The following is a 27,595-nucleotide window of genomic DNA, read 5'->3' on the forward strand; positions in this document are numbered from 1 at the left end:
TGAGTCTTGTGAAGATTAAAGCTGGATCTTATGTCAGCACTCTCTAAACTGAGACTTCCTCCCTTCAGATAACTCTAGCTTGTGTAAAGTTGACATAAGACCAGCCAGCACAGTAATGGAAGAATAGTAGTTCACCCTGTATGTCCTAATATTCAGGAAGCTGAGAGAGGAAAATTGCCAAGATTTTGATACCAGAAAGATCTATATATTGAGTTCCAGTATACTCTATGCTATAGGGTAAGATACAAAATTATATAGATACATTATACATATAATATGTAATGTGTTTATAATTATTAACACAATACATATAGAATATGTACTGTGTTTATAATATAATTATTATAATTATATATAACATCATATGTAATGTGTTTATTATATAATTATTGTGTTCATTTCTAAAGTTCTCCCTCTCAAGGCACAATCATAATATCAAGACCCTTTCTCCTAGTAAACATCATTTTCTGTGCTGCCATAGACTTGCATTGTGGCAGCTAACACCTTTGGTATTTTGTTTGTTTGTATATGCTGGGAATTTTTATGGATTCCTAAATTCACAACTTGAAAACTGGCTTTTCTATAAGTGCTAATGTAATCTGTGTTAATCACAAGAGCTAGAGATTCACCTCCTGAGGGTACCCCCTTTTACACTGACTAGATAAACTGAGTTTTAGTGTGTGTGTGCGTGTGTGTTTTAGTATGTTTTAATTATTATTAAATATTTTCTTTATTTTACATTTCAAATGTTATCCCCTTTCCTGGTTTCCCCTCCAAAAACCCTCTATCCCATCCCTCCCTCACCAAAAGCTCTTCTGAATTGTGAGGTCTGATTTACCTACAAGTGTTTTGGAAGAGGCCTGACAAGTGAGAATGTTCAGTGAACAGGGCAGCACTGATGAATGTTGGGACAGCTATCATTGTTGCTTTCCTATCGAGCTGGGCCTACCCTGTTGAGTAGGAGGAAAGCATACTTAAGAGGTCCTTGTGTATGGCCATCCAAATCTCAGTGTAAGGTTTCTACAAGATTAGGCATGGCCCTGCTCCAAGGGTGCTGTGGGTTATCAGTTACCTTGCCTATGTTGGGGTTCTTTCTCACATCCAGTGGGGAACCCAGACCACATTACAGCAAACCAAGAGTCATTGAAGGGTTATTTATAGTTCTAGCCAGAACTCAATAATATATAAATCCTCATTGTTTCCCCATCTTACCCATAAAGGCATTACAATTTTTAGAACAGATGAAAGAAAAGATATATACATTATGTGGATTCATCAGGAAACCAAAATTATTAGAATTGATAGGAAGATTCCTAGATGATAAACAATTCTACCAGTGCCAAGGCTCCTGTAGGCAGGTGCCTAGTCATATCTCCAGCTTAGAATTTTCTAGAAAAATTCTAATCTAAAGGGTTCCTATAATGATCGCATCTTAGACTCAGAAGCAGAATGCTTAATCAAACAGGGGTGGGATCGAGAGAACATTTTATCTCATCTTGCCTACATCCTACCCCATTTTATCCACTCAAGATATCCTGAAGTTTTCAGAAATGTAAAGTGTCCTGTTAAGTGTCTCAAAAACAAAAGGTAAAAAACAGGATATCCTTCAATGGGTGACAACTTGCTGAGCATGGATAAGACCCTAGATTTAGTTTCTATTACCACCAAAACATAACAAAATATACATAATCATCATCATCATCCAACAACCAACAACAGGGAGAGGGGAAAAAGAAAGAAAGAGGGAGAAGGAAAGGAAGAGGGAGTAAGAGGATGGAGGAAGAAGATAAAATAGCAAGCAGTTGGGTTCCTGCTTATTTGGCAATGGGTTGTTCTTCACAGTATATGTTTCAAGACAGAAAGTTCCTATTTTCCAGCAGAAATAATTATTGAATGAATGTAATTTGCTACAAGAAAGCATATATGGTGCTCAAACAGAAATCTTTATTATTCCTAATGGAACATCACATGGGATCTAGCTCAGTGTTCTAGATAAACTGAATATTAGTAGGGAACTAGAAAGATTGCCTAGAAGTTTCTGCGTTCTATCACTTGAACTCACAAGGTAGAAGGAAAGAAACAACTCCCAAGTTTCTCTGTAACCTCCACAGTGGTACATGTTTCCTGTACATATATGTATATGTACAATATTAAATAAATACACAGATAAATGTAACTTGTCTGTTACATTACAGAAATTATATTGGTAGTCTGCAACAGGATTTTAGTAGTTTTCAAAATCTACTGCTGTGTACAAAGCATTTGAAAAGGAAAATTGGGTGAGGTTCCTTTAAAGCTGGCTGCAGAAATGCTGCATTTTTTTTTTCTTTTTCTGGGGGAGCTGCCGGTGTTGTTTTGGTTTGTTGGTTTTGTGTGTTTCATTTGTTTTTTGAAACAATTACTCTGGCTTTCCTGAAATTCACCCTGTAGACCCCAGATTACCTCGAACTCTGAGATCTGCCTGCCTCTGCCCACAAGTTCTGAGATTAAAGGCATGTGCTGCCATCGGCCACTTTAGCTCCTCAATTTCCTTCTTCCTTTTTTTTTCATTAATTAATTTATTTATTCACTTTACATCGCAATGCCCCATTTTCTCCCAGTTCCTTCCTTACAAGTCCCTCCTACCACTACTGCCCTTCTCTCCAAAGAAGGGGAAGCACCCTGTGGGTACCACCCCACCCTGGGACATCCTGTCATGGAAGGGACTAAACACAAGCTCTCTCACTGAGGCCAAACCAAGCAATCCAGTTAGGGGAAGGGGATTTATTGGCAAGCTCCAGAGTCATTGTCTTAGATGACCGGTTTCCTAAGCACTGAAACCCCCCACTTTGCTTCAGCTGCCTCACATCTCTCCTACCTGTTTGTTGGTCCCCTCCCCTCTCTCTTTCTGTCTTGCTTCGTCCACTATCTCCTCAATCCGGCTGCACTCTTTCCTTATTACTACTTCACTCTCCTATTGCATGTCTGTGGCCAGCCAGTGGAGTTCTCTTTGTGCTCAGCATCCCCTTGCCTGAGATGGTATTGACTACCCTCATCTCACTTTGAATTGTTCACCTTTTGGTCTTACCTCACCTCAGGGATTCGCTTTGCATGGTGACCCTGACTAAATCTTGTGCCATCTGGCTTCCATCACTGTGTCATCTTGCCTTCTCTGGAAGTCTTTTTCTGTGATGTAATTTCGCCTTTGGATCTGCCTAACTTCCTGGTCTCGACCCTCCGTGCCACCTCGAGCCGCTAAGCACCTCCCAGTCTCACGTTGCTTCCTGATTTTGCCTCACTTCCTGATATTGAGGCCCAGTCTAGTCTGTCGCCTGATTCTGAGTCTCATCTTGCCAGACCCTAGGACAGGTCTGGACTGGCCTGACCATCCCGGTCTTGCCTTGCCTGACTCCCTGTCTGGTCTGGCCTGGCCTGACCTGACTCCCAGCCCGCTCTGATCTTGCCTGACTCCCGGTCTGGCCTTGTGTTATCCCAGACCTGGTCTAACCTCGCCTGTCTCATCTCGGATTGCAACCTCATCTCATCTCGTCTCATCTGGTCTCCAGAATTTGCCTGCTTCTTGGTCTTGTGGTGATTCAACTCAGGGTTGTGCATGGTGATCTCATCTCAGGGTCCAGCTTTGCCTCTGCTCGCCTTGCTGCCACCTCGCCTCGCTGCCTCGCCTTACCAACAGGTTTTCCCTTCCCTTCTGGCCTAATTAAGGTCTCTATCTCTTTGCCTCCACATCTCGACTTATCTCTAGATACTACCTAATTTCCGGTCTCTGCTTTACACAAAATCTGGCCATGTCTTTACCCAGTTCATCCCTTGCTAAACCAGTGGTGGAGAGCATTCCAGAGTCCCAAGAAGGTGGCCTGGGTGCTGACAAACATGAGAGAGCTGAGGGAGCAGAGGAAGCAAAGAAGACCTTGTGGCCTGCACACCGAGGTTTGCCTCCTGCAGGTGCCACAGCATCCCTGTCTGGTAAGGAGGGCCAGTTCTCCAATGGGGAGGTGGGAACTCAAGAATGCCTGGAATCTGAGCCTCCTCAGTGGGAAGAGGGGAAGGCAGAGAAGGCAGAAGTGGAGTCAGAGGAAAAGGCAGCAGTAGAGTCTGACCAGGAAGAGCAGCTCATTCCTCTCTCACAGATGATCCCATACATCTCCTGTTTTATTTGCAAAGGCTACTTAATAGATGCGGCGACCATTACAGAATGTCTTCATAGTTTCTGTAAAAGCTGCATCGTAAAACATTTTGAACACAGCAACAAATGTCCAAAGTGCAACCTTATAGTGCACCAGGCCAAACCTCATAAAAACTTGAGGATGGATCCACAATTACAAAGCATAGTATACAAATTAGTGGAAGGTCTAGAGGAAAAAGAAAAAAAGCAGAGGCGTGAATTCAGTAAAGAACGTTGTCTGGGACCAGCAGAACCCGCTGCTGTTCCACAGCCAGGCCATTCAAGTGAAGAGAACACTAAGGAAGTTGTGGAATAGTGTCTTAGTTTATGTGTACTGGTATGTCTTTAGTACTGGAGTCTATGGGTACTAATGCATACACTGAACATGTTAAGCCACTGAAAACCACGTTTATCTGACTCTTAGAAAATGCAACCACTGGACAAAGAAACATTTCTCAAAAGAACAACAAGCTTTGCTGCAGCTTGTCAAATAGTTATCACATGCAGTGATCGGTTGCTGAAGGACTTTCAAACTCAACAAGTACAGTGTACGGTAGCAGATATGAGGATACAGGATGAGGATAAAGGATGGTCTGCTGCCTTTGTTAAGGTCTCCTCTCAGAGTGACTTGCTACAGCTATCATGAAAGGACAGAAAGTAAGAAGGCCTCTGCAGAACTGAATCTTACTGAAGAGTTCTAGAAAATATGGAATCATAATAAGCCGTACTTTTTCTGACATACCTGGTTTTCACACCAAAAATCTTAGCATTTTTAGGTACAGCTTGGAACAATGGAATACATCACTTTCACCAAAAACAATTGAAAGAACTCAGAGCTTGAAAAACCATCAAATGTTGAATTTTAAATTTCTTTGTAGTTATGAGCACTTCAAAGGTTCTTTTTTGTTGTTGCTGTTTACTGTCTTTGAGATAAGTTGGTAATTGTTTTCTCATCTGCTGAACTCCATGCTAAGTTGTTACATTACCAGAGGCACAAATCATGAACAAACTAGACACCGGTTTGAACCTCTGAAAATATGAGCCAAAATGGACACGAAAGTTAATTATTACATCTGTGTTTTGCAATAATAGAAGACAAAGTAATTTTAATTAAAGTTTGTTGTTGGAATTTTCCTCCGTGGGATGGCACCAGTCAGTCTTCCATTTAGAAAATGAAGTTTGATTTTGACTTGGATATTTAAAGCCACTGTTAAATTGCAGAGTAAACTCACCGTCAAAGGCCAAAATTATTAGCTAGATTTTTATGTTCTCATCTGATCTTGATCTTGCCATTTTTAGAACTAACAACACCCCTGAAGAGATGCTACTCAGTTCTAAAAGGTATGAATTGCTTTGTGTAAAATGACCATCTCCTTTAGGTTGTATGGTTTGAGTCCTGAGCCATCAAGTGTAGTAAGACATTTTAACATGTCTTAAAGTAAGATATGTGTCTTTGTGATTTGTATAAACTTAGAAAACAGAGTTGTTACCAATGACCCTGGGGTAGTTACATCATGAAAGAGTTCCATAGAACAGTGGTTGATATCTTGTAATGACAGCACTTCTGAAATAGAAAATTCCAGGTGAATCCAGAAGGTTACAAAATACTTACTCAGTGTCTCTTCAGGAAATCAGCTTCAATTTTCCTACTATTTTTTCACTTGGTTAAAAATAAGAGTGTTTGAAATTTTACTATGATAATGAAGTTTCTAATTCAAACATTATTTTGCCCCAAATTAACATCCTGATGCTTTATAAAAGATACTTCCAGGGTCTGTTTAATGGAATAGCAATTATAAAGAATTTGTGAAGTAGCTCAGCATAGTGGTACATGCCTGTATTCTCAGCAATTTGGAAAAGAGAGAAAACAACTCGAGGATCAAGCTCCTCTTCACCTATATAGAGTTAAGAACTTAGGCCTGCCTGCACAGAGGCCAACTGAAAGGGTCTAAGTCATTGTGAATATGTGCGTAAAAGGATATTGTGCCTCTCAGTCTTCTGGCTATGCTACACTGTTACCTCACCACAGACCCAAATCAGGTACCAACCAGCCATGTATTTGAGGTTCTGAAATAGTGAGCCAAAATGAACATTCTTAGATTAATTATTTCACTTATCTGTTGCAATAGTAGAAGGCTAAGTAATTTCATAGGCTTATATTTAGAAGTGGTGCTGATTCAACAATGAGTGAATTATTATTATAATTGCATTTGTATAATTGTGGTTACTATTTCAGTTTGCACTTTAAACAGTAATTGGCCTCTCTCAGGCATTAAAAACCTTATACAATGATTACCTCTCTGTTTCCTTCCAGGTTTTCAGTGTTATCCATCCAGATCTCTGCCTTATGCAAAGACATTGTTGCTCTGCAACATGCTCAAGATGTCTCCCTGGGACAGTTCACAAACTATTTGGCAATCCTGAAGACCACCATACCTGGCATGCACTGTGCATGTATGCCAAAGGAAGGACTTCTCAGTTAGGGTGTGAAACCATGTAGTTGGTGCCTACTTAGATTTACGGTTATTTTGTGTTGTTTCCTATCCACTTTTTGGGCAATTGAGCATGTGTGCTTTGCTACTGTCTTTTTTGTTTTTTGTTTTTCTTTTGGTTTTTTTTTTTTTTTCTAAGATTTGAGGTAAAAAATTCTGTTGTTTCACATGTATGTCTATCTGTTTTTATTTGCTTTGGTTTTTTTGCATTTCCTCTTTTGTGTCATGATTGACTGACACACTGCATAGTGATGCAATGCAAAGTCATCTCCTGTTGGAGACTTTCTTAGCCAGTGGCTATCTCAGTAAAAACTAAACCAGACAGAGGCCATGTAAGAGTACAAGGATATTGTTCACAACCAAATACTCTGGAGCTCTAACAAGGCAGGGCTAAGACCCAAGAATTTCCAGGGTTCATATTCCAGTAAGAATGACCACATGTCATACTGATCATTTTGTAACAGAGCTGCTAGTAGAGTTAAGTTGAGTCTGTTCCCAAGGTTCTGTCTGTGCTGCGGTGGCTTATTCCAGAGGCACAGGGGAAAAGGTGAGCTGTGTAAGGAGCTGTCAGGTAGATAATGGGCTGGTGATTACAGGAGAAGGACTCAAATCCTGTGCATCCACTAACTTGGTGAGGGGGTAGACGAGGCTGGGATTTTCAGCCTGGCAAAGTAGAAGAGTCGCATTCACTAAGAAGATAAGGATCCTCAATGGTCAATGTGGCAATGTCTTCCCTTGCCCCCCACCTCCAAACACCTCCCTCAGTGTCAAAAACCTTAATGCTTCGAATATAAAGGCATACATTTCTCATCCTCACCCCTGTACCAGGGAGCCTGAAGTTCCAGGATGGAAAAGCTGGGCAGCTTGCTCAGGATGCCTTAGGAACCTTGTACAAGGATCCTACCCTCTGTGCTTTAGGGATGGATGGCTTGGCCTAAACCAGGTGAGATCCACTGGGTCCCTCTGGAGAAAGCAGAGGCTGCCTCACATTGGATACAGTGGGACCCACAAATGGAAGCCATCAATCACTGGAGGAGACCCTGGAAACCCTAGGAAGTTGTTAGGTGAATGTCTCAAGACAATATATATATATATATATATATATATATATATATATATATATATATATATATATACCTTTTTATTGTTTCTTTGAAATAGAAACTTCTAGTTCTTTGGGAAGTTAGTTATATCAAATGATGTTTTACTCGGGCACACAGGAGAAATGATGTCTTGCTAAAGCAAACAAGTAAAACAATGTTTTCCTAAAGCAGACATGGGTGAAAGGATGTTTGGATATAGCAAACACACGAAAGGACGCTTGATGAAGGAGTATTAATATGACCCCACAGACAGTGGGAGACAAGAACTGAGCTTTGGTTTGCTCTGCCTTGCTATTCATCACTAAAGACACACTCATGTATTGGTTTGCCTTACATAACATTGTTGAGCTCAACTTGTGATAACTTAGACATTGAAAGAAACTGTCTCAAAAACTACTCTCAAGATTCCTACAGCAGATTGCCACTTCCTGCCTTTCCTCAGGCCAGTTGGCAATCCTGGTCTTTTCTTTAGGCTGAACTACAGCTGCCTGGTGTATGCTTGCTAAAAGGACTGGGATGTAGCTGCTGGTTAGAACCTGTTGTCTGACTGCCTAGAGGACTGGTCTGCAGCTACTAAGTCCTATATGATGTTTTCTATGAGACTGACCTGTTTCCCAAGAAGATCAAGTTCACCCCCAAAGAACTATTGCTGAACAAGTCCACTTCCCCCTATCCTAATAACTTATCTCTTCCATAACCTCTGCTGGGTGATGGGCTATAGAATAGAGAGGTTGAATCCTTACTAAAACTAGGTTGCAAAAAATTTATGCCTACAGGTGGCACCCAATGTGGTTTAGGTATAATGGGTAACTCTGCTTCTAATGTGGTAGAGCAAAAGGCAATTATGAGGGGTTAGTAGTGTTACTTAAGGAAATTGACAAAATGACAGCTACTGCCTCTGGGTGGTCTCCTACTGTGTTCCTGGAGTGGGTTTCTGATTTTGCTTTGTAGTGTTCACATCTACTATTCTGGAAAGGTTCGGAGGGAAAGTTGAAAATTCAGAAGGTTCACTCAATTCTCTTCTGTTAGAAAAGATTGCAGACTTGGCTATGCACATAGAGAGTTTGAGACCAGAAGTCAAAATGCTTGGAAAGGACAAAGAGCCAGTGGGAGAACAGACTTCACGCTTGGTGGATTAGAACGGGAACATACAGCAAGATGAAAGGGGGAAAGAAAATAAGCTAGAAGGCAAAGTGCTGCCCTGTCCTGCCCTGCTCCACATACTTTCACTATTGGGTGCCCAAAGCACTTCAGTGATACAAGGGGCTGGGAAGAACAGGAGGAGACAAAGGGACAATGTACATCTGAGTATACCACCAGAGGATTTGCTTGAGCCTACGCAGGCACCTAAAGCCTTCCCAGTTTTTGTGCAGCATATGCCAGGTAATGATGGTATTTTGCCTATAATGAATTGACCTGGCAACCTATAGAAATGCTAGAGCATTTTAAGGAATCTTTTGTTTTGTATGACATACATTCTTCTTTTGTTAAAAAAAAAAAAAAAAGCTAAATAACTACACTACACAGCATAGGGTGATCCCCCAAGTTTGGAAGGGATTGGTGTGAGCTGTTCTAGAAACTGGTCCACAATTACAATGTTTGTTGTGGTCGAGGTATGAAACCACAAAACTAACACAATGTAATTTAGCAAGGGGAATAAATGTTATTAAAGACCAGCTGCTTGGTGAAGGATGTTATGCTGACTAACAGGGACAAATGAGATCTGAGGATAGTGTAACTGAACAATGTCATGTTGCTGCTATTTTTTAAACAATTTTTATTAGATATTTTCTTCACTTACATTTCAAATGCTATCCCGAAAGTCCCCTATATCCCCCTGCCCTGCTCCCCAATCCACCCATTCCCACTTTCTGACCCTGGCATTCTCCTCTACTGGGGCATATAATCTTTGCAAGATCAAGGGCCTCTCCTCTCAATGATGGCCGACTAGGCCATCTTCTGCTACATATGCAGCTAAAGACGTGAGCTCAGGGGGTACTGGTTAGTTCATATTGCTATTCCTACTATAAGGTTGCAGACTCCTTCAGCTCCTTGGGTATTTTCTCTGGCTCCTCCATTGGGGGCCCTGTGTTCCATCCAATAGATGACTGTGAGCATCCACTCACTGATAAGTGAATATTAGCCCAGAAACTTGGAATATGTAAGATACAATTTACAAAACACATGAAACTCAAGAAGAAGGAAGACCAAGGTGTGGATACTTCATACTTCCTTAGAATGGGGAACAAAAGACCTATTGAAGGAGTTACAGAGACAAAGTTTGAAGCTGAGATGGAAGGAAGGACCATCTAGAGACTGCCCCACCTGAGGATCCACACCATAGTCAGCCACCAAACACAGACACTATTGCATATGCCAGCAAGATTTTGCTGACAGGACTCTGATAGAGCTGTCTCTTGTGAAGATATGCCAGTGCATGTTGCTGCTTTAAGAGCTTGGGATTTGTTTGAGAAGCCTGGGAAAAAGTCTACCTCCTTCACTAAGATAATACAGGATTCTGGAGATTTTACAGAATTTTTATAGAGGTTGAGTTCACCTGTGAATAGAGCCATATCAGACCCTGTAACCAGATAGTCATTGATATAAATGCTGGCCTTTGAGAATGCAAATGTAAAAGAGCAATCAGACCATCAAAAGCATGTGAAGCCCCTATAGAAGAATGGATAAGGGAAACAACTGGTATTTGCTCTCAGGAGTATAATGCAAACACCAAAGGGCAAACTGTGGCTAGAAATATCTGAAATCAACATTCTTTATGTTTTAATTGTGGTCAATTTTGTCATTTCCAAAGAAATTGTTAGACTAAAAGATTCAGAGCTCAAAATAACAAATACATTGACTCCAGAGAATAAGGTAATCATAGCCTAGAACAAGCAGGTTCTGGTTACTGTGAGTCACAAAGGCTTCTGGCTTGCCGCTGTGGAAAGGGCAAACAATGGTAAAAGGACTACTGGTCTAAGAGATATACCTCAGGGCTGGAGAGATGGCTCAGCAGTTAAGAGCACTCACTGCTCTTCCAGAGGTCCTGAGTTCAATAGGTCCTGAGTTCAAATCCTACCAGCCACAAAGTGGCTCACAACCATCCCTAATGAGATCTGACACCCTCTTCTGGTGCTGTGTTAAGACAGCTACAGTACACTTATATAAATCTAAAATGGAAAAAAAACCTCACAATTAAAAAATGGGCAGTGGTGGCACATACCTTTAATCCCAGCACTTGGGAAGCTGAGGCAGGTGGATTTCTGAGTTCAAGGCTAGCCAGAGCTATACATAGAAACCTTGGAGAGAGAGAGAGAGAGAGAGAGAGAGAGAGAGAGAGAGAGAGAGAGAGAGAGATCTCAGCATCGGGAAATGAACAGAGGGGCAGTCGGCTCGAGGCCTTGGAGCAAAACAATACAAGCCATTTTCCTTTAGTCAGACAGGAAGTACCAAGCAGGCAAGAAAATTAGATATTTCTGATTTTGCACATGTTACAGAATGAAGTGCAGCTTTGGATCTAGCCACAGATACCTCTCTTACATTATACCCAAAAGTTGAATATATGGTCCCTTACCTTCAGGGACATTTTAACTTTTCAATGATTTGTAGTAGATGGGGATAGAAAAGAAGAACTTAAAACCATGACAAATGTGGAAAAGGAGATGCAAATTGAAGCAGGGGATAGAATTGCTCAATTGTTATTTCCTAATATGAAGAGCAATGCTGCTCCTGTTGAATGAACGTGGGCTTTTGGGAGTACTGGGAAACGTGTGTTCTGGCAAATAATGGTCAATGGTGAAAGATCCAAATTAATTGTACAAATGAATGGTGTGGACATAGAAGGGTTGGTGTATATATAGGAGCTGATGTTAGTATATTTTCCCAAAAGTCTTGAAATCCAGATTGGTCACTTTAGAAGGTTTACACACAATTTATAGGAATTGGTAAATTATCACAAATAAGACAAAGTGTCCAGTGGATTACCAGTGTGTGGGACCAGAAGGGCAAACAGGGCAGTTGAGACCTTATGTGGCTGATATACCCATAAACTTATGGGTAAGAGATCTTTTACAACAATTGGGTACTCAATTTAATATTCCTGTAATTCCAGGGACAGCAAATGAGGAAATAACAGTTGATATGGTTGATGATCCTGGGGAAGGTATTGATACAGGTGATAGAGAACAATCACATCCCAATAGTCTTGACCCTTAAATGGTTATCAAACTAACCTAAGTGGCAAGAGCAGTGTCCTATAACAAAAGAAAAATTACAAGCACTTGAACAACTGGTACAAGAACAGCTGGTGGCTCGGCATAGAGAAGAATCTACCAGCCCATGGAATTCATCTGCATTTGTTGTTAAAAAAAAAAAAAAGCAAGTAAATGGAGGATGATAACAGATTTAAGAACAATTAAGCATGTGTCCTTTTTATATGTTGGAGCTTCTTTTGGGTATATGCCCAGAAGTGGTATATCTGGGTCTTCAGGTAGTACTATGTCCATTTTTGTAAGGAACCAGCAGACTAATTTCCAGAGGGCTTGTAACAGCAATCCCACCAAAAAATGGAGAAATGTTTCTCTTTTCCCATGTCCTCATCAGCGTCTGCTGTAACCAGGGTTTTTGATCTTAGCCATTTCGACTAAGGTGTGAGGTGTAATCTCAGGGTCATTTTGATTTGCATTTCCCTGATGACTAAGGATGTTGACCATTTCTTTAGGTGCTTCTCTGCCATTCAATATTCCTCAGTTGAAAATTCTTTGTTTAGCTCTGTACCCCATTTTTTAGAGTTATTTCGTTCTCTGGAGTCTAACTTCCTGACTCCTTTGTATATATTGGATATTAGCCCGCTATTGGATGTAGGATTGGTAAAGATCTTATCCCAATCTGTTGGTTACTGTTTTGTCCTATTGACAGTGCCCTTCGCCTTACAGAAGCTTTGCAATTTTATGAGGTTCCATTTGTCAATTCTTCATCTTAGAGCATAAACCATTGGTGTTCTGTTCACGAAAATTTCCCCTTTTGCCAATGTGTTTCAGGATCTTCCCCACTTTCTCTTCTATTAGTTTCAATGTATTTGGTTTTAAGTGGAGATCCTTTATCCACTTGAACTTGAGTTTTGTACAAGGAGATAAGAATGCACTCACAGCCTCAGGCCAGTGCTCCCATGCTGGCCAGACAATGGACAGGGATGACTGAGTGCTACAACTGATAAGGGCTAGCTCTCTATAGACCTTGGACATCAAGATGGACCCAGGAGGATGCCCATATCAGCTATGTCCATATGGCCTTTGATGGTAACATGGGCATAGACCCAAACATAGCCCTCATCAGCAGGACCAGCCAGAACCTCACCATGACCTCAAGTGGTATCACAAGCTACTCATATCAGGCTTTTCCACACCACCCTTGTCTTTCCAGCTCCTCTCTTCGTAGTGTACAAACCATTCAGCTTCTTCTCTCCCAATATTCATGCACATACTTGCTCATCCAGGCATTCTTTTGGGTGTTTCTGCCACTGTGAGCAGCTTGCCTGTCTTTGAGTGTCTGCAGCCATCAAATGACTCTCAGGAAATATTCTTTTAAGCCACCTAGCTGCTTAAGTTGCTCTAGAGATTTTGCCTTTAAAAAGGTGTGGGGAGGTAATACTGTTTTAATTCTGTCATTTTGGGGGTCAAGGGTCATAGGAAGACTCCTACTTTGGGAGTCAGCTACCTTGTTCTTCTGCTTTACCCCTTAAAAAACAAAAGGATCAAGGAAAACCTGCAACTTTGAGGCTAAAACTCAGGAGTGGAGGATGGGGATCACACAAGCAACTTGCAGTACCTATGAACCTGAAGGAAATAATTACAAAGGAAAAACTTCTTGCTGCTCTAGTGACCTCATGTCCATGAGCAAAAATGATAAATTTTGAACTTTAATTACTGAGCAAACACCATATGTAGGGGGCACAGTGCTCCTCCAGATTACTTGTCAATTCAAAAGCATCAGTTCACAAAGCCCCCCAAATTGGGCAGTGCTGCTGACAATGTATTCAGGAGACATGCCCAACCCAGGCCAGATTCTTTTTGTATTAATTTTACATCCTGACCACAGTTTCCCCACCTTCCTCTCCTCTCAGTCCTTCTTGCTTCTTCCCCTCCCCACATTCACTCCTCTTCTGTTTCTCTTCAGAAAAGTGGAGGCCTCTTATGTCTATTAACTCTGGCATACATAGTTGCAGTAAGACTAGGCATATCTTCTCCTATTGAGGCTAGATGAGGCATCCCAGTAGGAGGAAAGGGTCCTAAAGGCAGACAACACAGAGACAACCCCTGCTCCCACTGTTAGGATGCTCCATGCTTGGGTGCTCAGTATTTTGTGGGCCCCTATGGACCCATATTAGTGGATTTTGTGGGTCTTTATGTGATGTCTGTCCTTGAACCCCCTGCCTCCTACAAGCCTTCCTTCTCCTTTTCCACAGGATTCTCCAAGTTCCAATTAATGATTGGCTGTGGATCTCTACTTCTGTTTCCATTACTGGATGAAGACTCTCTGATAACGATTATACTAGGCTCCTGACTGCAAATATAGCAGAATATCATTAACAGTGTCAGAGGTGGCCTCCTTCTCATGGCATGAGACTCAACCTGGACCAGTCATTGCTTAGCCATTTCTTCAATTTCTGCTTCATCTTTACCCCTGTACCATTTTGTAGACAGTAAAAATTCTGAGTAGAAGGTTTTGTGGCTGGGTTGTTGTCTCAATCCCCTCCATTGGAAATCGTATCTGGTTACAGGAGATAGATAGTTCAGGCTCAATATCCCCTATTGCTACGAGTCCTAGCTAGAGTCACCTTCATAGATTCCTGGGAATTTCCACTGCCCTAGGTTTCTAGCTCATCCCAGAGAGTTCCCACACCATTCCAGTTGTCTCTCCCAGTACTCTCTTCCTCAACCCTCTCCCCAACCCAATTCCTATTGTTCTCATCCTTACCCTTACCCTTCTAATCCCCTTCCCCATTTCATGCAGGTTATCTATTTTACTTCTCCTTCTCGGTGAGATTCATTCATCCTCTTGAGTCCTCCTTGTTACTTAGCTTCTTTGGGTCTGTGGATTGTGGCATACAATGTTGATCTTTCTGGGTCTGGGTTACTACACTCATGGTGATCTTTTCTAGTTCCGTCCATTTGCCTGAAAATTTCATGATGTCCTTCTTTTTAATAGCTGCGTGTACGCCATGGTGTAAATGTACCACATCTTTTTTTTTTTTAATACTTTGTTTAAGGGACATCTAGGTTGTTTCTAGTTTCTGGCTATTATATATAAAGCTGGTATTAATGTGGTTGAGCAAGTATCCTTGTGGTCCAGTGGAATGTCCTTTGGGTATATGCCCTGAAGTGGTGTCTTGAGATAGATTGAGACCCAATTTTCTTTTTTTAATTAAATTTAATTTTTATTCACTTTATACCCCTATATCAGCCTCCTTCTCCTCCCAGTACCCCTCACACAGATCCTCTCCCCATTCAACCCTCTCCTTCATTGTGAAGGCGGAGCCCCACTCTGTGTACTAACCCCCCACACTGCACCCCCTCACTGAAAAACTGCCAAACTGATTTTTAAAGTGGCTATACAGGTTTGCACACCCACCAGCAATGGGGAAGTATTCCGTTTGCTTCACATCCTTGTCAGCATAAGCTATCATTTGTGGTTTTGATCTTAGCCATTCTGAAAGGTGCAAGACAGAATCTCTGAGTCCTGTTTCTTTACATTTTCCTGCTGGCTTAGGATGTTGAGCATTTCTTTAAGTGATTCTAGGACATTAAAGATTCTTCTGATGAGAAGTATCTGTTTAGCATATTCCATTTTTTATTGATTTATTTGGTTTGTTGATGTTTAGTTTCTTGAGTTCTTTATATATTTTGGATGTCAGCAGTCTGTCAGATGTGAGGTTGGTGAAGAATTTTCATTCTGTAGGCCAATGTTTTGTCCTATTGACTGTGGGTTTTGCCTTAGAGAAGCTTTTCAGTTTCATAAGGTCTTATTTTTTAATTGTTGATCTTAGTGCCTGTGTGACAGGTGTTCTGTTCAGGAAGTTGTCTACTGTGCCAATACATACAAAACTATCCCTCACTTCCTCTTCTATTAGATTCAATGTATCTGGTTTTATGTTGAGTTTCTTGATCCACTTGGATTTGAATTTTGTACAAGGTGATAGATATGGATCTATTTCCATTCTTCTACATGCAGACATCCAGTTAGACCAACACCATTTGTTGAAGATGCTTTCTTTTTTCCATGGTCTAATTTTAACTGCTTTATCAAATATCAATTGTCCATAGCTGTGTGACTTTATTTCTGGGTCTTCATTTCTATTCCATTAATCAACATGTCTGTTTTTATGCCAATACCATGCAGTTTTTATTAGTAATTACTCTCTCGTAGCACTTGAAACCAGGGATGATGATACCTCCAAAAGTTCTTGAATTATACAGGATTGTTTTAGCTATGTCAAGCTAGATCCTTATCAGGTAAACAGAATGTTCTTATCAGATAAAGACAAACTTAAGCTCAGAATTCCTCAAAAATCAAGTGGTGTACATTTGTGTTTTTCAATAATACCATTCTCCTCTGTCTCAATGGGCAACTGCCACAATTTAAATGGATGTAGTTACAGACTAATCCAAACTGCCTCTATCAGCTTAGTCTCCCACCAAAATTGACTCTCACAAAAATTGCAATTGCTTTCCCACAGAGCTGCTGACTTCTACCCTCATGAGGTAGCCTTGAAATCCCCCACCCACCCCCAGCAAACTCTTCGTAATGGCTATTCCTGGTTATCAACTTGACTATATCTGGAATGAGCTACAACCCAGAATTGAAGGGCTCACCTCTGATCTAGATCTTGAGGCTGGAAGACACAAGTTTCTGACCTAGATCTTGGCATGGAGATCTTGAGGCATAGTGGCCATGAAATACTTAGGCTTTAATCCCAGGAGACTAAGGCAAGGAGATCTCTAAATTCAAAGTCAGCCTGGAATAAAGCAAGTCCCAGATCCAGGTGTGGTACACACCTTTAATCTGGGCTACACCTTCTGCTGGAGGCCTATATGAGGACATAGCTCTTCTTTGCCTGCTTGAACTTGCCAGCACATCTGTTGGAACGTACTTCTACAGGAGACCAGCTGTAACACCTATCCTTATGGGATAGCAACTACTAGATTCTTGGACTTTCAATTCACAGCTGACCATTGTTAGGTTAGTTGCACTGTAGACTGTAAATCATCACAATAAATTCCCTCAATATAGAGAGACATTCCTCAAGTTCTGTGACTCGAGAGAACCTTGACTAAGACACTTTTTCTACTCACCGAGTGGTGTAGTTTGGAGGTTTCACTGCACTTCTTTTACAATAAACAAACCACTAGAAAATACAAATGGGAAGGCAATATAGGCATACAGCGTTTTAATAGCAACACATGATAGATTATCTTCATAGCCATACTGCAGAAGTAACTTTTTAAAGATTTATTTATTATTATATCTATGTACACTGTAGCTGTCTTCAGATGCACCAGAACAAGGAGTCAGATCTCATTACGGATGGTTGTGAGCCACAATGTGGTTGCTGGGATTTGAACTCAGGACCTTCAGAAGAGCAGTCAGTGTTCTTAACCACTGAGCCATCTCTCCAGCCCCCAGAAGTAACTTTTAAAGAAATTTCATACTTGGATTCAGCAGGAAAGTCACAATCTGTATATTAAATTATATAGTAATGCTTTCGTGAAGCAGAAAGAAATTTAAAAAGCATCAGTGATGTTTTCTCAATGTATCAGAGCCGTTATTATTCAGCTACACTATCAATGAGGTCAGTCTTCTTGAGGTTCAGATTATAGTTACACCCAGGCTTAATGTAAAGCCTATGCTTCCTCTGAAAGTTGTTATAATTAAATATGATACATTGAGAATGCACAGTCCTGCCTGTCTTAAGTAAATTGCACTGTTTGGATACATACTGCTGAGAAATGTTCTCTGGAGAGCAAATATGAGTGAAAAATAATACAAGTTGACCACTTACAAACTGACTTAATAAAATAAGATCTCACAATCTTTCAGTTAATCATGTAAATAAATGTAAATTAAGCCATGTTTCTTTAGTTTACTAGTTTAAAACTAATAAAAGTTTGAATAAAGGTTGATTATCCCAACAAATTCTCCATTTACATGCATGCCTACCTATATAAACACAGCAAATAGTGCCTTTTCTGACTGGTGGCATGCATGGAGGAGTCTGTACCCAATATCCAATATCACTGGCATTAGTGGCTTCATTCAAATTAGTAAATATCTTCCTTTTATAAATTTTTCTAACCTTCTTGGTTCAGTGCGTCTTTTAACAGTTTTCCTGTTGCAGTTTGCTGCATCTCCAAAGAGACAGCCCAACTTATCTAGGCTGTCCATGATGTATAGTCTGAACCTTTGTCATCAGACACAATTATTGAGGACATCTGCTTTTATCCAGTGATAAAGCTATGTCATTACATTAATGATGATTTCTTCCCTACACACTCACTGAGAGGACTGTTGAAGTTAGCAAGCTATAGAATTTTTAAAATTCCTGTCCAACATCACTGGGCTCTGCAGAGCATGCAGGAGGTCTCACAAATGATGCTGCCTTCCTTGATCTAAATGTGCCTGCCCAGACCAAGACGAGGACTATTATAACAATGGACAAAGGGCAATTGCTGTCAGAGAAGGTAGCTCCTAAACCCAGCACCTCTCTTAGGGTTTTACTACTGTAAACAGATGCCATGACCAAGGCAACTCTTATAAGGACAACATTTAATAAGGGCAGGCTTACAGGTTCAGAGGATCAGTCGATTATCATCAAGGTGGGAACATGGCAGCTTCTAGGCAGACATGGTGCTGGATGAGCTAAGAATCTTCATCTTTATCTGAAGGCAGCTAGGAGAAGACTGACTTCCAGGCAGCTAGGCTGTGGGTCATAAAGCCCATGCCCACGGTGTCACGCCTACTCTAACAAGACCACACTTATTCCAATAAGACCACACCACCTAATTGTTCCACTCCCATGGCCAAACATATACAAACCATCACACCATCCCTACCCACACTGCTGCTTCAGCTTACTACATTGTACAAAATGGAAAGGGAACTGAATGCTAATTTCAAGCACTAGGTCTAACCTAGGTCAGAGCCTTAGGTTACTTATTAATTTATAAATACTACATAAAATAAATCACATATACATATTATAATTAAATATATTGTGGATAAGTGTATAATTTTATAAGTAACTGAACTAAATGACCACACTAATTTCTGAAGAAAGTTGGGTTTGCTCATGCTGTCCATAGGGCCAGCTACTTAGCAGGCTGAAGGTATATCAGTTTAAACCAGGAGTTCAATGGCAGACATCATGATTTTCAACCTCAAAATAAATGAACTTTATAACTAAGAAGTTATTTAACAAGATAATTTTAGTGCTAACTGGTCTTTGAGCCTCTTCAAGACATTACAGCTATAAGTTTGTAACTGCATCAACTCACAAAGTTCATGAAACTAATTATAGGAAGGATCAAATTAGAGCACCTGGGCATCCCATTCCATTTAAAGACATTTGCTCCAATAATCGTTAAATGTTCAGTAAATATAGACACAAAAACTATAGACACCGTAACTAATATAGACACAAAGAGCATACTATGGTATCTCATACTTATAAATCACCTTTTCTTGAGAGATAGAGGAAGGAGCATTGTAGAAAATTTGAGGCCAACTTTGGTCACATAAGCACCTATGTCCACAAAACAAGCAAACAAACAAACAAACAAAACTGACAAAAGGGTTTAGGCAGGTTGTGATTTCAAGAACCTGGGAAGTAGAAAAAGGAGGACCATGAGTTCAATGTGTTCCTAGGTTATATAGCAAGTCTCAGATCAGCCTAGGCTACAAGAAAACCTATCTCAAACTACCAAAATAGTGGTTTATGTGGAGACTGGGTATATAGGTCAGTGCCCTAAATTCTAACTACCTAGAACCAATGCTCCTAAAATTAATGGTTCTCTTCAGCTAATAAGCAGCAAATATGTTCTGATATCTTTTGCTAGCCTGCTCTGTTCAGTGTTCCTTTTAACACTCCTTCTGAGTCACACTACTACAGACTGCAAAGGTACCTTTCATACTTTTTCAGTCCATCCATGAAGTACAGCAGCAGTGTTGCAATCACAAAGTATATATACCTAACTTTTGGGTAAAATCAACTTTTCTAAAAGAACACAGGTAGCATACCATACTAGTGATTCATCTGTCACTCCCACCATAGGCATTCAAATCTAACATCTTTCAGAAACTTCTGAGTTTTGAAGACAGCTTATTCCTTTACAGAGTTTACTTATTTTTTTTTAAAGGGGGATCAATGGTCATTGTAACTAGTGCTGTCAAGTAAAACTTGACAGTCCTGTATCCAAAAATCTTTTGACCACACATAATGGTCATTATTTGCTTCAAAGGTTCCTACCAAAGAAATGGCCTCTTTTGATCTCATGCCATCAAACATTAAGAAAGCCAATTGCTGCTTATCCAGCATTCTCACCAAGGGAGGCTCACACAGGCCTTGAGCACATAGCACTCCATATACAGCTGACCACTGTGCCTTGGGCCATAAAAACAATTATCTTGGGATTGCTATTGAGGCATTCTTACTACAATGGAATTGAACCAAGGCCTACTGATATATGTCACCTGCCTGACAGAATTGCCTTTTCTGCCTTTAGAACCCTATCAAGTGCTAGGGCCGTGGCTGATGTTCTCTTTGCTATGATACTGGGTCTACCAAAAAATTTTATGGGATTAATGGAATGAATAGTAATAGGTGTCCACAGAGTATGAACTGGGCAATACTAACTACTATGTGATGGTACATGAGAAATTATTTCTACCTTCTATCCCTCAGCCAGGATGCCCATAGTAAAGAAATGTCATATAGAAGAAAGTAAGTTCAAGCATCAGGCACAAGTTATCTTAGCACAAGATAACTTGGCCAACTAATGCTTCCATGTACAAATGTAATATAACCTATTGACATAGGTATTTAAAAGTGTCCACCTTAAAGTCAAACAAATTCTAAGTCTCCTGCCTCACAGATACTTAAATATAAAGTATAATCAAAGAAGTATTCATATATTATAAAGCCACAACACAGGGGCTCCTAGTACAATTTCTTACCCTCTCCAGAGTTATAAACATTACATAACTAACATTGTTAGTAACCGATTCACACATTACCAATAATAACCAAAGCTTCTCAGAGGACACAGTTTATCACTGTTAAAAGGATATTCCATTTGGGCTAGTGCACTCACACACATGTGTACAAATGTGGAGATCAGAGGACAATTTCAGGTTAACCACTATCCCTATTTTTTGAGCTAGGAGCTTCCATTGAACAAGGAGCTTATCAATTCCACTAGGCTAAATGGCTAATGAGCTCCAGAGCTCTACCTCTCTCTGCCTCCTTGGAGCTGAGATCACAGGCACTTGCTGCATCTGGATTATTGGTTTTTTATGTAGGTGCTAATGATCCAAAATTAAATCTGATCCATAGCCTCATCCCCCAGATCAGTGGATCACAAACTGTGGGTAGCGCCCCCTTTGGCAAACTTCTATTAAAAAAAATAAACACATTATGAGTGTACTAGCAAAATTACAGCTATGAAGTAGCAATGAAATTAGTTTTATGGGGCTGGAGAGATGGCTCAGCGGTTAAGAGCACTGACTTCTCTCCAGAGGTCCTGAGTTCTGGGAGACACAAGTTTGTGACCTGGATCTCGGCATGGAGATCTTGAGGCATAGTGGCTACTAAAAGCTTAGGCCCAGGCAAAATAATACATGACTTTAATCACAGGAGACTAAGACAAGAAGATCTCTGAGTTCAGGGTCAGCCTGAGACAACACAAGTCCCAGATCCAGGCTTGGTGGTATACACCCTTATTATGGGCCATGTCTTCTGCTGCAGATCTTCATTGGAAGAAGGAAAATTCGTTCTTCTTCACCTGCTTGCATTTACTTGCCAGCACATCTGTTGGAATCTAACTCTTACAAAAGACCAAGTAAACAACTAGCCTTGTGGGACTGAGCAACTACTAGATCCTTGGACTTCCCCATTCACAGCTGACAATTGTTGGGGAGTTGGACTGTAGACTGTAAGTCATCACAACAGATTCTTTTACTATATTGAGACTATTGATAGATTCTGTGACTCTAGAGAACCCTAATACAGCTTTTCTTGTTGCCTTGTTACACAGGACTTAGAAGAATCCACCTAGGTATGGTATGAAAGCTCTACTCTAAGGACTAGCTTTCATAGTACTAGTTGTGATACCTATGGACCACAAAAATGATAAGCACAGATATTTTGATATCCAAGTGCTCTATCAGTAAGCTACAACTCTAGTCAGTAAATGTTGCATTTAATAGAATTGTACAACACTTATATCTTGGTGGTAACAACCAGTTGTTTCATATAGATACGGCCCACTTAATAGGAGATAATCCATACCATGCACTGTAACATCAGGTTGGGAAGCCATGGAACCTAGAGTTAAATCTTCTACTGCCACTTCCCTAAACCAATATAATTTCTATGTTCATTTTAAATACTCACCTTATAATCACAGCTAAGTGTAGCTCTCAACCTTCCCCCAAAAGGATTCATTTTTGCAGCAGAAACCAGACAGAAAGCCACAACTAGATATAATGCTCAGAAAACTGACTATGTGGTGTCCATCTCCATTGGATACATCAAAATTCCCCTCTACATAAGGCTCAGGGAATATTTCAGAAGAGGTGCAGAAAGATTATAAAAGGCAAAAACATCAATATGTATGTGTGAAGATAGTATCTTTGGCATGGCAGGAAAACTGTACCCATGACATCTCAACAATATGGCTGTCTAAACAAGACCTGCATAATCATTTTATAAATTATTTATTTTATATTTGAGATTGTGATATTTCCCTCTTTCATTTCCTTTCACCAATCCCCCTATTTCTCTCCTTGCTCTTTTTCAAATCATGGTCCCTTTTTTCCCATTAATTGTTGTTAAGTTTAGCTTTGAATATCATTATTTTAAAGATATATACATATATATGCTCAGAAAAATAAAGTACTATGATTTAGTATAATGGGAAATACAGGAACCTGGTAGGGGAAACCTAAGATAGAGTCCAGTCATAATTTCAACATCTATTATCTGGGAGAACTTGGGAAGATGCTATTATCATCTCTTTAGCTACCATTTTATTTTCTTGGTATAATCCTGACAAACTTGATCTAGAGAAACACTAAGATATTTATCAGTATTAATATTGTATGGACCTAAACAAAGAGCCATAATTAAGCATTCCAAGGGATCACAGAACCTAGCACCCAGATCTATAGCTGGTACATAATATGAATTCAATAAGTACTAAATAAATGTACATAGATGTAAACTATGAACAGGTAAGAATGAAATAGTAGTCAAGTGATGAATATATAATGGATATTATGGCCCTAAGAAAAGCTAGTAACATGTTCCACTATGTTCATAGCAGCCTTATTTATAATCGCCAGAAGCTGGAAAGAACCCAAATATCCCCCAACAGAGGAATGGATACAGAAAATGTAGTACATTTACACAATGGAGTACTTACTACTCAGCTATTAAAAACAATGAATTTATGAAATTCTTAGACACATAGATGTATCTGGAGGATATCATCCTGAGTGAGGTAATCCAATCACAAAAGAACACACTTGATATGCATTCACTGATAAGCAGATGTTAACCCAGAAACATAGAATACCCAAGATACAATTTGCAAAATACATAGAAACTACTTTTAAAACTGTGAAGAGAATCATAAGTTTAATTCATATCCCCTCTTTGTGGACATCAGAAATTTAATTGTCTGAGTAGTTGTATTTGGATCCAAACCAATTCAAAATTATATTTTACATAAAACATTGTTTTTCCCTTCCACTAGCTCCCCACTGTTCTTTTAGCAATCAGTCTATGATATACTTTGTCCAATTGTATGCTGTTTTACATGTTTAATTTTATGTAGTTAAAGATACTTTTTTAAGTTATGGCAAACTCCAGGAGACTGGAGAATATATTCCTTTCTTTGTGGACTCAAAGCCCAATAGTTTTGAATTCATAGGTTAATTGGAATAGTTTTAATCTGTTACATTTCAAAGTGTCTTTTAAGCTATACAGTTTTCTTACAACCAGTTTCTTTTATATCCATAGTTGGAGTTATAGGCTTCCAGAGTAGGTATATTTATTACCATTTTATAGATTAAGAAACTGGAGCTTAAAGAATTTTATAGTGTGTTCAAATTCTCACATTAGGTCATAGTTACTTCTTCCTACATACTTCCCCAAGTAATGTGCAATTCTGTCCCAGATGCACATGCTGTCCATGGTATTGGGAATTGATAGAGTATATCAATGTGGATGGTTAACTGATGTTAGGGCTCCATCTATGAAGCTATGGGGAAGTCACCTATACTGGGGTAAGAATTTTCAGGAATACAGTTGTTTTGCAATGGCTTATGCTCCTGCAAATAATCCCTTTCCTATATGCTGGTTATTAATTTTTGTCAACTTAGTACAAACTACTGTCATTTGTGAAGAGGGATCTTCAGTTGAAGGATTGCTTCTATCAGATTGGCCTGCAGACATGAGTGTGGGACATTTTCTTAATTGATAGTTGATGTGGGAAGGCCCAACTCAATAAAGTTATAAATAATGTACCCTATACTTAAACAGTCCTGGGCTGTATAAGAAAGCTCAGGCTCAGCAAGAAATGGAGAGTAAACCAGTAATCCTTGTTCCTTCTTGGAGTCTGCTTCAGTTCCTACTTCCAGGTTCTTGCTTTGAGTTCCTATTCTGCATGATAGACTCTAAGGTATAAGAAGTACTGCCCCACCAATCTGATTTTGTAATGGTGTTTATGACATTAACAGAAAGCAAACTAGGGCATCCAAGTTTCTGTGAGTAAGCCCAATAAATGCACTGGTTTGTCAAAGTACACATGGATAGAACCGTTACCTAGGGTTACTATTAGTGCTTCATGTGAAATCAGTAGATATTTCTTTATATCTTCCCGGAAAGAGTTCATGCAACAGTAGACATGTCAACACTGCCCAAGCCCCAGCCTGTTTTCTTTGATTTTCCTTTCTTTATTCTTTCTTTCTTTCTTTCTTTCTTTCTTTCTTTCTTTCTTTCTTTCTTTCCTTTCCTTTCCTTTCCTTTCCTTTCCTTTCCTTTCCTTTCCTTTCCTTTCCTTTCCTTTCCTTTCCTTTCCTTTCCTTTCCTTTCCTTTCCTTCCTCCCTTTTCTTTTCTTTCTTTCCTTTTTTATTCTCAAGACAAATATAAACCCTGTAACTTGACTGGCCTAATAGGCCAGCCTTAAACTTAGAACAATCTTCCTGCCCCAGCCTACAATACTGAGATTATAGGCATGAAGCATCATGCTTAGTGTTCTAATGCTTTTTGTTGTTATATAATATTAGAGTATATGGTTTCTTGTTGGACAAATGATAGGTTGATGGATAGCATTTACAATAAAAAAATTTTCTACAGTTAAAACTTTCATCACTTTCTAGTAAAAATGTTTGCATCATTAAAAACAAAGGGAGAAACAAGAATTAAGCCAAGGCAATTTGAAGCATTAATTTGTGAGTGCTACTTTGATTGCATTTCAAATGATGTCTTTGTTCTAAGGTATTCTAAATTTATTCCGCTGAACTCTTGTTTTCCTTACAGGTGTTTAGTGATCATTTGTATTCAACTAGATCAATGTTTATTTCAAATGAACTTGGGGTTTCTTAACCTTTTGTTATTGTTTTTCCAATTAATATACCTGATAATTATCTGAAAATAGAAGGAACAAAAGTTATGAAGTTAAATGAGAATAAATCCCTTAAAATATTTAATTAGTCTAGAGCCTCTTTTATGTTTAGAAAAGTAGCTTTGTGTGCACTAAACAGACTTTACAAAAGGTCAAGTGACCCCTTCCTCTGACTTACTGCATCAGTAGAGATAGAGTTATATAATTTCTCATATAGGAGTGAACAAAGTATTTGAAATAGTATGCAAAGTGTGTGTTCATGAATAAAATAGGAGGAAAGCATGCAAGTACCAAAACTGTACTTATGAAAGCAATGATGCAGATCCCCATGATAAATGAAACATGCTTGAAGAAAGGATGCTAGTCTGCTTTAGGAGCAGTAATTACAGGGCAAATTTTACCTAGTAGGAAACAGAATGAAGTAGAACAAAACAACTGCACTGAAATTTCTGTAAGTCATTAAAAAAAAACAGTTTCAGAAATCTTCCATAATTTACAAATACATTAGAGAGCAACATTTTGATAAAGTGAATTGAAGTTTTAAATAAATAGATTTTCTACTGTGAATCTAATTCATGCAATTTTATGAAATATGTAAAGGTACCTATAGATAATGGCAGTAAAAGTGGATAAAATATGTTACATGGCATTAATACTTCATTCAGTGCAAAGGAAGGAATCCATTTAGCCCATTCCTCTAGCTGCTAGAGGAAATGCTAGAGTCTAGTAGTTCTTTGGTAAGGAGAACACCAAAGACCCCCTAAGAAAAGCACATTACAGTTTGAGTGTAGCAGCTGCACTAGTCATATTCTATATGTAGATGAAGCTTTTGGATTGTTTTGGATCCATCTCTACCCAGGGACAATTTATTTTTTATTAGTTTTATTTATTTTTATTCACTTTACATCCCAATCAAAGTACCCCCGTCTTTGTTCCCAGTCCCCACCCTTACAAATCTCTCTCCCATTACCCCTCCCTTTTTCCTCAGAGAAGGGGAGACCCCTTGAGTTCCATCTCACCCTGGGGCATATAGTTTCAGCAGGTCTAGGCACATTCTCTCCCACTGATGCCCAAGCAGGCAGTTCCAGTAGTGGGAGAATGGGATCCAATATCAGTGAACAGAGACTTGAGACAGGAGGGCCAAATTCTTAAGTAAAGTTCTTGAGTTTCTTCATCTCTCCTCCAAACCTTTTGTTCTTGGAGAGCAATAATAATAGTATTGGTATCCTAAATACTTTGCGTTATGAAGCATTGTGATAAGCACGGTATGGCAGGTTATCACATTCTCATTAGCAATAGATACTATCATTATTCTGTCTGCTATACAGACAGGTCAAACAACTCATAACATTCCTGAAATTAAAAATATAGTTTTAAATATTAAATAATATATATATATGTATATATGTGTGTGTGTGTGTGTGTGTGTGTGTGTGTGTGTGTGTGTGTGTTATATTTATTACCACATGCATACTGGGGCCCAAGGAGGCTGGAAGGAGTTAGATACTCTGGAAATAGAGTTACATATGGTTGTGAGCCACCATGTGAGTGCTAGAAACTATATCTAGGCCATCTGTAAGAACAGTAAGTGCTATTAACCACTGAGACATCTCTCCAGCCTTTTACATTGTTTTTTTTTAATTAGGTATTTTCTTCATTTACCTTTAAAATGCTATCACAAAAGTACCCCAGACCCTCCCTCCTACACTCCCCTACCAACCCACTCCCAATTCTTGGCCCTGACTTTCCCCTGTACTGAGCCATATAAAGTTTGCAAGACCAAGGGGCCTCTCTTCCCAATGATGGCCAACTAGGCCATCTTCTGATACATATGCAGCTAGAGACATGAGCTCCGGGGTATTGGTTAGTTCATATTGTTGTTCGACCTATAGGGTTGCAGATGCCTTTACCTCCTTGGGTACTGTCTGTAGCTCCTC

At 39.6% G+C, this 27,595-nt stretch overlaps 1 pseudogene; it reads left to right on the top strand.

The window, feature by feature from the left end:
- Window positions 1–3,785: 3,785 nt before the first annotated feature.
- LOC110286208 lies at window positions 3,786–4,511 on the top strand (annotated as a pseudogene).
- The last annotated feature ends 23,084 nt before the right edge of the window (window positions 4,512–27,595 follow it).

Source organism: Mus caroli, chromosome X, assembly GCF_900094665.2.
Source record: "Mus caroli chromosome X, CAROLI_EIJ_v1.1, whole genome shotgun sequence".
NCBI lineage: Eukaryota > Metazoa > Chordata > Mammalia > Rodentia > Muridae > Mus > Mus caroli.